General features: G+C 40.1%; 1 protein-coding gene across 4 annotated transcripts in view; it reads right to left on the reverse strand.

Annotated features, from left to right (window-relative positions):
- Positions 1-6,321, reverse strand: part of scn5lab (sodium channel, voltage gated, type V-like, alpha b) — a 113,381-nt gene extending 107,060 nt beyond the window's left edge. For 2 of the 4 annotated variants that reach the window (XM_048265790.1, XM_048265789.1), the window contains exon 1: positions 5,706-6,321. The gene's annotated coding sequence lies outside the window, so the exon portion shown is untranslated. The remainder of the gene's footprint in view (positions 1-5,705) is intronic. The other 2 variants (XM_048265791.1, XM_048265792.1) reach the window with 2 other exon arrangements.
- Between the last annotated feature and the right edge of the window lie 3,162 nt (positions 6,322-9,483).

Here is a 9,483-nt window from a genome sequence, read left to right on the forward strand (position 1 = left end):
GAGGCACTATCTCAGGCAACAACCCCCCCTCCAAAACAAATGTCCATCTCAAACAGCTCTGCTTTCCGTCATTAGCACAAAGCGCCTAAAAGCATTTGCTGTATTTCAACATTCCTGTCCCCCCACACACACACAATGAGCCATATGTTGCACATGCTATGACTCTAAAGAGGAGGTCCTCACAAATGAGGGGAGAAAAAAGCTGGCCATCAATCCTGTTTTTCTATGTTTTAGTCCCAAATGACACAATCTTGATCATTTTAATAGTTTTTACATTGATTTGCTCCATTTCCATCCCTTTTATGGCTGAAGGAATGCTCTGTGCTCTCGCGACCCACTTAGATTAATCTTGTTTGAGCTTTCTCCTCAACACAATGTCACTTTTGGTTCCCTTGAAAAAGGACAGCATGCCTCTTCAGTAAAACTCATAGGCCTCACAAACCTGGGGAGATGATTTGATTTCTCAGTTGCTGAGAGGCCACACACTGCTTTTTGTTTTTCATCACACTGTCCACACGGCTGTCTACTCGGTTTGCCGCTTCGAGTCTTCACATGTGCTGACCAAACTTTGGTGGGTGTTACTTTATCTTAAGTGAACCCTTATAATAGCAACACTAGTTTTTTTCTTTTGTTATTACTACATTATTGAAATAGTAGCTGTGTTTATACATAAACAGCACAAGGAAGCAACGTTTGAAAAATCTCATTAAGGTGCAACACAACTAATCTATTTCTTAAACAGGCAGATGTTACATGCAAACTTCAGGCCTTATATGGTTAAAGATAAATCAAAGACAGGCCAAACTTGAACAGCAGAAGCTGTGCTACAAGTGCTCTATCTACATTTTTCTGAACCTTAGCCAACTAGAAGCACTAAAGCTGCCAGGATCAATATGTTTGCAATTCATAATACATCTGAACAAGCCACAAATAGTTGTAGTAGTGTCTCTACAATGGGCGTGTTGTCCAGATCGATGCTATCGGTGCTAATGCTAAGTATAGCACTAGTGGTTGTTGTGCAATTCTCTCAAAACATGTTAAGGCACTTATTGCATGTCATTGCAGATTTGGCTCCTTTTAATGGTGACAGACACAAAACTAGAATGAAGTTTAACTGTAAATGATCAGAGTGATCAGAACTCCACTGATATCCCAACTCTGAGAACTGCTGTACAGGATTGAAATATAAATGCAAATAAGCAGGTCAGACTTCCAAATTCTTTAAAGATTTTTCATTATGGAAAGGCTTAAGATTATAACTGTAAGGTCTGTTTTAATGTGTTGTGATTTTCGTGATTGCCACATTTCAGATCAATATTCTGTCAAACTCAAAAGGACCAATTCAATGGCATGCCAAACTATGGATCATCTGGAATCGTGGTTTCAAGACTAAGTAAGATCATTACTGTTGCGGCATCAAGACACTGCATATTTCTCTGAAAGTGTGAATTGCTGTGATCGTATTGTAAGGTCAGAAATACACATTACAGAATTGATCATGACATTGGCTGCAAGAGTTTGTGTTGATGACATGTTTGTAGAAGTGACTAAACTGTCATAATAATACATGTGCACTTTTGTCTACACTGCAACATGTTTTTGTTTCAAACCCTTCATCATCATTGAGTTTTCTGCTGTGTTATAGACAAACAAGATTATAAATTCCCACATCACTGATTGTAAGGATATCTTACCTTTTTTATTACTTCTCTCTCATTCTACTTCCATCTCTATGTCAATTTTCTCTCCTTATTTATCAATTTTTTCTTGCTGCATTGATCTGTGAACCAATTATTCAATCCATTCAGCCATCCATCCATTTCTTGATCTGACTGCGACCTGGCCATATACTGTAGCTGGGCCAAGGTTGTATATTACGAGCATCAACATCACACCTGAATAAGCACGCTGTAGATTGATCAAAGGCAAGCTTGCAAATCTAAAATTCAACCACTGGGAAGTGAATGTTGATGCCAGTGAAGTCTGGCGCAAACCCAAAACCTTTGCATTCCAAACAGCTGCAAAAACCATTGGTTGCTGTGGCTGCTATAGAAGACAAGCATTTAGTCGTAGCCTCCCATGACTCACTTAATCAGCATTCCCTTCACAGTTCACAGCCTGTTACATTTTTATTTCCAAAACATCACCCCACCCTCTAAAAAGTATTATCTCATTAGACAAATGAGGAATGCTTATTTTCTCAAACCACTGCTTTCAATAATCATGGTTAACATAATTTGCTCTGTTAACTTTCGTTGTTGACACTTTCAACTGTCATTTTCTAAATGTGCCACGCTAATGTACTTCACGTGATCCATTCTTCTTTTTATCTACTATAAACACTGCCTGCACCAAGGGGCGCATCGCTAAGGCCTGTGTGATCAATAAAGCCCGGTGTGGACGCCTGCCACTAGTGTCCACATTCCCAAGGGACACCATTCAAAGTTGAGATTAACGCATGGTCGCTCGCTAATGTCTGCCCTTAGCTCTTCTGAGTGTGTGGATCCAAACAGCTACTACACCTAAAGTTAGACTCGGGGGATGTGGTTCCTCTGACATAAGAGGTCATCTGGGGCTAAGGAGATGGGTATGAAGGTCACCCTTCATTTGTCATGTTCAGTGTCTCAAGAGACATATGTCACAACACTCCCTCTTGGGCTGAGGTGACATGATCTTCACCACGCCGAACTGTGTATCTTGAAGAGATCATTTATTGGGGTCCCATGAGGCCCAGGGGTCAATATGGCACAGCCACAAGTCAGGTGGTGCCACCATTTGGAATGCCATTGTTTACAACTTCAATTAGGAGCCATAATGTACTGTAAATGACACAAATACCCTCAGCTGCACAATGAAAGCAAAGAAAGAGGTGAAATCTACAACGACTAATCGACTGAAATATGTATTGTTAGCAATCGTCACTCATTACAGCGCTTTTCTCTCTCTGTCCTAGAAAAACAAAACCATGCAAGAGGGTGCAGTTGACATACAAAGAAAAAAGGAACAACATTAAGAAGACATCCTTGAATGTTACAAAGCAAATCAATGTAATACCAAAGTGACCTTTGGCCTCCCCGAAACCATTACACACGGAACATGTAAGCAGCAGCTGAAGTTAAGGAAGAGAGAGAGCCTGTTGACAGTTTGCATAACCCTCTTGACCTCTGAACAGCTGATAACAGTCCATCATATAGTCAGACTATGAGGGCAAATAGCTGATTTTGGTAATATTATAAAGCCAAAATGCATGGGCGGCCTGAACAGAACATAACACAACAGAAAATATGAGTGATTTGTTTGTTGGTTTTCCAACAATATACTATCATGTTTAATAGAGGGCATCTCAGGATCATGTTTTATAAAGTTGGATAAATCACAGAAAATCTTGTGAGATCCTAAGCACCTTGTATATATCAGAGTGTATCATTTTGGTGAAAATTATAATATTTTTAAAAAATAAATAAATAAAGCACAATAGAGACGCCTGAGCTGGTGCCCATCTGAGACAACAACCCCTGAGACATGCATACAGGTGGTGCTAACAATGTCGACATCTTGCAGCCAAGCAATCTGCCGTGACTAATACATGTCGTGAACTGTTAAAAACATTGATAAACCCACATCAACAACATTATAACAAACATGCTACCAATTTCAGTAGCAGTTTTTAGATCCCAACATTTTCCCTAAATGTCTGGTAAATGGTAATATACAGTATTTCTATTGAGACGTTGTTGTTGAACTCGTTTTTGTTGTTGTTGTTGTTGTTTCGTTCACACATTGCAATACATCCATTTTAATTGGTAGTGTCATGAAGAAAAAGCAGCCTGAACTGAACCTCCATTTCTGACCCTGATGAGTCATGCAATTGACAGATGCGATTGATAATGCTTGCCGGATATTATTTGACATCTCCAAATGTTTTCTTATTTCCTAAAGGTCTTCTTGAGAACAGTATTACTTTACAAACATGATGGAAGGAGGAGGAAATATTGTCATAATCCAAAATTTACAACACGCACACATACAAATACGTCATCTAATATATACACTCACTGAAGAGGTAGAGGCATTTTTACAGCCCTTGCCAGTGACTTGTCACCAGGGGATGTTTTGATGGTTTCATTTGAAGACAAGAGGTCGTGCATTATGCCTCAGCCCATAATATGCGTGTGTATGCCAAAGTCCTTTATATAACCCCCTGATAACAAGATGAAGTCCCCACTTATAGGTAGTTGGCTGTTTCTTTCCCTGTTTTGCACTCAGACAGCACCAACAGATTCATCAGGCATCACTGGCAATATTGGTAAAACTATACGTACATTTATAAAGCCAAGTTTATAAAGCCATTGGTAATGTTGATTTTTTAAAGATACAGCTGTCCACTGACACACTGATAGGCCTTAAAGTGAATAATATTATGAATAATAATAATAAAAATAATAATAAAAAGTAGGCTATCATAATATTTTACACTTTGGAATACAACATCAGATTGTTTTTCAATCCAGATACCAGTGTTTGAACAGCAGAGTAGGCTACATCAAACTAAAACTGATTTAAATGTGATGCATTTAGTTACAATGTGTATTTTTATAGGACTTCATGATAAGTCACATTTTAAAGATGAAATAAAGTAGGCTTACATGATGAGGCCATAACAATCCGTTAAGTGATGTGAAGTGAATAACGGGCCTATCTTGACTTTCAGGACCCTGGACAAGAGTGTAGCAGTCTACACCACCTTGTGAAATGTACCGTTTCGGAGACCTGACAGCTGATGCGTCTACACACCCACTACTTCGTTTTAAAGGTCAGATACTGTGAGGAATGACTGGCTGGTAGGCAACGCCAAACACCACATAGTTGCCTATTCAACAACTATACAAACGACGTTCTAACAGGAACATAACGCATCTACCTACGTGTGCCCTAAAATGTGTCCTTAGATCAGCTATGATGAAGACACCTCAACGACCACGCAACAGGAACTTCTGAAGTAGCCTATGATAGTTTTTAAAGAGACAATTGGGAGGTGATGGTCTCTGTACTTGTGTGTGTGTGTGTGTGTGGGTGGGGGGGTTAGAGATTTGTTATGTTTTTAGCAGAATCCCTCACCTTAATGGTGCGCCACACTTGCTTGTATGCTGGATTTACATAATGGAATATTTTGAAGAAATGTAGTAGCCTAGCATACTAAGATCACTTGAATTTAGGCTATCTGTGTCCACATTTTAATTCCGCTTTAAGGTGACATTCGTCCATTTGTGACATCCATTGGCCCAGGGTTCGCGTACTCTAGCCTAGGCTACATGCGCAACTGACTTGAAAAAAAAAAATACCGGTCATTTTTAAATGTACAGAAAACTTTAAATGTTAGGCTACAATGCCATGTAGCAGTTATTACATTTACAAGTTCTCTGGGCTGAGTTCAGATTCTAACTTGCCAGAAAGTCCAGACAATATCACAACAACCGGGTTGCAACATTTTTTTTAAACAAAGATTGTGCGTGTAGCCTAGGTCCTCTGAGTATGAAAGAGAATCTAAAATATGAATAGCCTATGAAACATGAATTTAGGCTACATTTTATCATTGAGTGCTTCCATTAGGCTATGTTGACCAAAACACTCATCTTTCCCATGTTTTAATGAATGTTCCAGATACGTTTTGGAATAAGTAGCCTATAAGATATGAAACTACTTACGTGTGAAACTTCTTTATGTTGGCTACAGCATTCCTTTCAGGAGGATTCTTAAATTTCCGTTTATTTCATACATTTCCACCGTTGGTTAGAAACAAGTCAGGCCATGTCCAACTCTCTTCCCAAAACACCGTATTATTCAAAGCTTATTATCTTCGAGAAAGGTGCTTGACAAGCTTCAGAATTTTTTCTTCTTCTTTAGTTAAAAGAGCATCCAGTCGAGAATCAGTCCAAGGCTTTCAATTCTTGTTAAATCCTCTTTACTTGGCATATTGAACGCTTTAAAGCTATCTTCCAGTGAGTTGCCCCATTGATTCTCAATGCAATTTCCAAATTAAATACTCCATTTGAACTTCTGCATGTCGTCGAGAGATAATGCTTTTTCCTAAAGAAACCCTCGCCCGGTGTCTTTCGCGCTTTGTTTATTCCAAAGAGCAACTCAACAAAAGCGCCTACTAAGGCAGCGGGTGTAAGGGGACCCACAGCGTTGGTCTGTCTCCTGCCAGCCCTCTCCGAAAACGCATCCTAACCGTTTGATTGCCCTTGAGCCACCAAGTGAGGAAGTCAGATGTTCCTAGGTAACGCCTACTCCCGGTTGTCACAACGAGCACTGTGCATTAAACTCGTCTTTCTTTGGCACTTCTTAAGAGCTAAACTTTGTGTTTTAATGCACCCTTCGTAATAGTGCTCACTGCCGATGGGGTGCTATCTATTAAGATGAAGGGGGGGTGCTATCTATTAAGCTGAAAAATACTGATGCCACTGAATCCAAAAGGCTGTAAAAAATTCAACACCTCAAATATCTAAAATTGTAAGGATAGATTTCCACTGGTATTATTGAACAGCATAGCCTAATAGATAGCATATATGCTATCCTTATGTTCTGGACTTTTCATGACCAGTCAGACAGAACTATTTAAAGCTAGCCTATAACTGGCCTATACATTGAATGCCTTTGACATTGCATCGAGTGGCAGTATTTTATTGTATAAAAGTATTCCATTTAATAGCCTACTCATTAAAATAATAGCCTATTATGAATGAAACTTAGGTCGACTAATGTGTAACAAATTAGAGGCTATATTTTTGAGTTGTGAGAAAAGCCAGCATTTGCCAATAACTCTTCTGAACACACTGGTGTCACTGAACTTTTAACATAAAGAGAAAACAGTCCATGATAGGCTATAGAAACGAACTGTCTCCAATTGCATTTTTTATGTGAACGCATAACGCCCTCTTCTGGTAAAAGTAAGAACACCAGAGGGTGGAAAGTTACCGTGGTGCTCAATTGATTAGTCTGTTTCAATATACAGTAATTAAAGCATTTTTTTCCCGAAGTGAATTGGAAACACACACTCAAAACACCAGCTTCTGAATGACTCTGACACTTATAGACCAGTGTTTTTTGCTGTGGAAAAATTAAAATGCTTCCAGACTCAATAATCACATGTGACTATCTAAAGCATGGTAGGTATTGATTGTTCCTTTACTCTAGGCATATTGCATTTACTTTTTAGAGTGTTTTTGTGCATTGTGCATTGTGCTTTCCTAGAATCCGGCACTTTGTCTAAAAATTAGACCACAATAGTTTTGAATGCACAAAGTATTTATTTATCAATGAATAGGATAACAGTTAGGCTACGGTCAAAAGTTTGGGGTCACTTAGACATTTCAAATCCACTCCACTTTAGACAGAATACCAGCTGTACCAGCTGTAAATATGTGCTTACATAATTGCAAAAGGGTTCTCGACTGTTGTAGAAAGAAATGGCTGATCTGTAATGCAGTATCTACATTGCCCATTATCATCCTCCTGATCACCACCATGGACTGCAACACAGCGCCATTAGCAACCTCCCCTGCATCAGGAAATACAGGTCCCTCCTCTACCTTCCCCATCAGCCTGTCTGTTTCCAGGAACCAGGTAAAGGAGAGCTGGAGAGACTGTGTCAGAGCAAAGCTGCAGGCCCAGATGGCATAAGCCCCAGGGTCCTGAAGGCCTGTGCAGAACAGCTATGCACGATTCTACAGTGCCTATTCAACACCAGCCTGTGTCAGGGGAAGGTTCCAGTGCTGTGGAAAACATCATGCCTTGTTCCAGTACCCGAGAAGTCTTCTCCATCTGTCCTCGATGATTACAGACCAGCGTTAACATCACACTGCATGAAAGTGATGGAGTGATTGGTGCTGGCAGACCTCAGACCTCAGATGACCACCTCAATAGACCCACTGCAATTTGCCTACCAACCTGAGGTTGGTGTTGAAGATGCCATCATCTTCCTGCTTCAGTGAGGATACAATCACCTGGATGAAGCTGGCAGTGCAATGACAATAATGTTCTTTGACTTCTCCAGTGCCTTCAACACCATACAACCTGTATTGCTAAGAGAGAAGCTACACAGGATGCAGGTGGAGACATCCATAACATGATTGTTGATTATCTGACAAAAAGACCACAGTTGGGAGATGGGAGGATGTGTGTCCGAGAAGGTGGTTAGCAGGAGCACCGCAGGGGACTGTACTCTCTTCTTTTCTCTTCACATTATACAGTACATCTCAGACTTTCAGTACAACTGCCTGTCATCTGCAGAAATACTCTGATGACTGCAGTTGTGGGGTGGGTATAGAGAACTGGTGAACAGCTTTGTGGCGTGGTGTGGAAACAATCACCTACTCTTAAATGTGGGCAAGACTAAAGAGATGGTAGTGGACTTTAGGAGGGCTAGGACAAAGTTTAACACTGTCTCCATCATGAGGAAAGAGGTGGAGGTAGTGGAAAACTACAAATATCTGGGTGACATCTGGATAACAAACTGGACTGGAAGTGCAACACTGAAGCTGTTTACAGGAAGAGACAGAGCAGACTATACTTCTTGAGGAAGCTTATGCAGTAGGTCTTTTAATGTGTGCAGCAGGATGTTGAACATGTTTTACCAGTCTGCTGTTTCTAGTACCATTTTCTTTGCAGCCATCTGTTGGGGCACCAGTATCAGGGCAAATGACACCAAAAAACTCAACTAGTTGATTAAAAGAGCTGGCTCTGTAATTGGAAGAACACTTGAACCCCGAGAGTTAGCTGTTGAGAGAAGGATGTTGCAAAAGCTCCTTAACATTATGGACAACACCTCTCACCCACTGAACTAACTACTGGTCAGACAACAGAGTGTTTTCAGCTGGAGGTTGCTCCAACTTCACTGTAACAAGGACCATTATAGAAAATCATTCCTGCCCAATCTATCTATCTATCTATCTATCAACCATTCATCCAATGTTCCAAAGGCATATTCTGTTATGAAACAGAGTGCCTTCCACATGGCACACCTACCCCCCTCTCCCACCTCCCCCCAATATTCTAAATCAATCACATATTGCTGTAGCGTTATACACCATTAGAAAGCTTGGACTCTTGGGAATCAATACCTGAGTCTTTTTCATGTACAATCTGTATAGTGCTTTACATGGTCAGATTAATCTTACTACGGTATGTCTCAAATACATTTGATCAAAAATGTTCTCCCCCCCCCCCTCCTCTGCCTTTGGTGCTTCCCTACCTTAGCTGCAGTGTGTATCCTTAGCAATAAGTAGATGCAGAATATTGGGTACCGTAATATTCACAGGAATCCATAGAAATTGAATTTTTATGTTGTTTTATTCAATATTAGTTGTGCAGATGTGTAGTCCATCTTACACACACCCACTGATCTTAGCTGGTATTCTGTCTATATGGAGTGAAATGAAAATTTCTAAGTGACCACAAACATTTCACCGGTAGTGTAAAATC

The sequence above is a fragment of the Alosa alosa genome, chromosome 16, assembly GCF_017589495.1.
Source record: "Alosa alosa isolate M-15738 ecotype Scorff River chromosome 16, AALO_Geno_1.1, whole genome shotgun sequence".
NCBI lineage: Eukaryota > Metazoa > Chordata > Actinopteri > Clupeiformes > Clupeidae > Alosa > Alosa alosa.